Source organism: Triticum aestivum, chromosome 2D (genome assembly GCF_018294505.1).
Source record: "Triticum aestivum cultivar Chinese Spring chromosome 2D, IWGSC CS RefSeq v2.1, whole genome shotgun sequence".
Taxonomy (NCBI): Eukaryota; Viridiplantae; Streptophyta; class Magnoliopsida; order Poales; family Poaceae; genus Triticum; species Triticum aestivum.
Window position 1 is genome coordinate 40,008,528 of NC_057799.1, and position 2,382 is coordinate 40,010,909.

Genomic DNA, 2,382 nt, shown 5'->3' on the forward strand with positions numbered 1-2,382 from the left:
TACGATGGGACGAGTCTCCATCCAAGGGTGAGCATGGCAACGGTGCCCCACCAACTCCTCTGGTCAGCCGAGGCGTGGCAACACTGCCCCACCTACCCTGCTGACCAGGGCCGGCGTGGCTACAGTGCACTCGACATCACTGCTGACGCCAGCAAGCAGCAACCTGACGGTGCGCCACAGTAGCGAACTCGCCCCAGCCACTCCTTGACGATCGACAAGACGGCTAACAGTGCCCCCTGGCGCACGGGGCCTGTGCCCGGAGAACCCGACGGGTCCCAGCACCGGCTTCCCGGACAATGACAACCCGGCCCCATGGCCTTGTAACATTACCATTGTATCCCTGGGGCGACCTATAAAACCCCCCAAGGATCCCTCATGCATACGGGCGGACAAGAGATCAACTAGACTAGCCACACACTAGGAGAGGGAGCAGCCTAAGCCTTGGCATGTCTTCCTTCTTCCTCCATACAGCTCTAGGAGCAACTTTGTACTGTTACATATAAACCACACTCGGCAGGACTAGGGGTGTTATCTCTCCGGAGAGCCCCTCGCTCGCTCGAACCTGGGTATGTCTTGCGTCCCTCGCTCGCTCATGCCGACCTCGCCTCTGGAGCCCACCGGTGCCCTCGAGCCTCCTCCTCTCTTTAGCCATCCCTTGGCATCTGCCGTGCGCCCACCACGACAGTTGGCGCCCACCGTGGGGCAGCTCGAGGTCCCGGCCGGAGCCATGTTCCAAACGGGGGCTCTCTCCGACTCCGACGAGCCCGTCACGCTGGCGGATGACGTCATCGACGCGCTCGCCGCTTCCTTCGCCGCGCTCCGCATCTCCGATGTGCCCGCGGCCGATGAGCACCCCAGTGAGGTACTTGACATCTCCGACTCCCCCATTCCCCTCGGCGGCGGCACGCCCGCCGGGGCAATGGACCTTTGCGTGAAGGTGTTCGTCACCGACACTCGCGCTTCTTCTTCGTCCAGCGTGGCGAGGAAGGCCGCCGAAGCCAGGGCCATAGCGGGTCGCGCCAACTCGCCCAACCCATTACGCGCCATGATGCAGAGCCTCCGCATCCCCATCACCACCGACGTCGACGCCTCCAACATCGCCGAGACCCGGACTCAGCTCGAGGAAGACCGCCAGCGCCTGCTGGACCTATCCAAGACGCTCTCTGCCACGCAGGGCCGCCTGGACTCCGCTCAGCTGGAGCGCAACGCCGCCTACGGCTTCACGCCCGCCGCGGCCGAGCCAAGCTGGGTCGCCGACATGCGGGCCCGGGGCAGCGCGATCGACCGCGCCCTCGGCGCAGTCCCTCCCGTCTACAAGACCCCCGTGAAGAATATGTGCGCCACCCAGGCGGCTGCAGTCGGCCTGGATCAGCTCGCCGGCGAGGAGATGAAGGACCGCCTGAAGCGGGTGAACGACCTCCTCGACACGGCCAACGCGCAGCAGGACCGCCTCAACCAACTCGCCAAGCCGGCAGGATCCGGCTCCATACACACCAACGGTCCCGGGGACCAGCAGAACAAGGCATCTTCGCCACCCGGCGAGGCGCATTCCGGCCGCACCCGGACCCGGCACAACCACGCTCCGGCGACTACCGGCGGCTTGGGCGATGAGCCGGCCCCAGAAGACCGGTGCCAACGTGATCCTCCCCCGCAACCAGGACATCGTCCGGCTTCAGCCGACCCGCCCCCCGCGGCGCGGTCGTCAGCCGGCTGGGCCCGCGCGCCATCGACGACACCGACGCTCGCCACCGCCTCGACCAACTCGTCCTCTCCCTGGAGCTGGAGGAGAACAACGCCATCGGGCCGGCGTGCTTCGGCCCGCGCATCCGGGATGATCCTTTCCACAAAGGGTTAACGCTCCCCCGCGACACCCCCAAGTACAACGGCACCGTCAAGCCGGAGGACTGGCTCATCGACTACACCACCGACATCGGCATCGCAGGCGGCAACCGCCGTCTCGCCATGCACTACGCACCACTCATGCTCCAGGGTTCGGCCAGCACGTGGTTGAACAGCCTGCCGACGGGCAGCATCAACATGTGGGTCGACTTCGAGCAGGCCTTCGTGCGCAACTTCACCGGCACCTACAAGCGACCCGGCCGCCCCAGCCAGCTCGCCATGTGCGTGCAGGGGCCCACGGAGACCGGTCATGAGTACCTCGCATGCTGGACCGAGCTCCGAAACAGCTGCGAGGGCGTCCACAAAGTCCAGGCCATCCAATACTTCGTCAGTGGGTGCCGAGACGGCACCCTCCTCAAGCACAAGCTCTTACGCTCCGAGCCGGCCACCATGGCCGCGCTCATGGTGACAGCGGACAAGTACGCCAACGCCGACTCCGCCATGAAGATCCAAGTGGCGCTGGACGAAGCTGGCAAGGCGAAG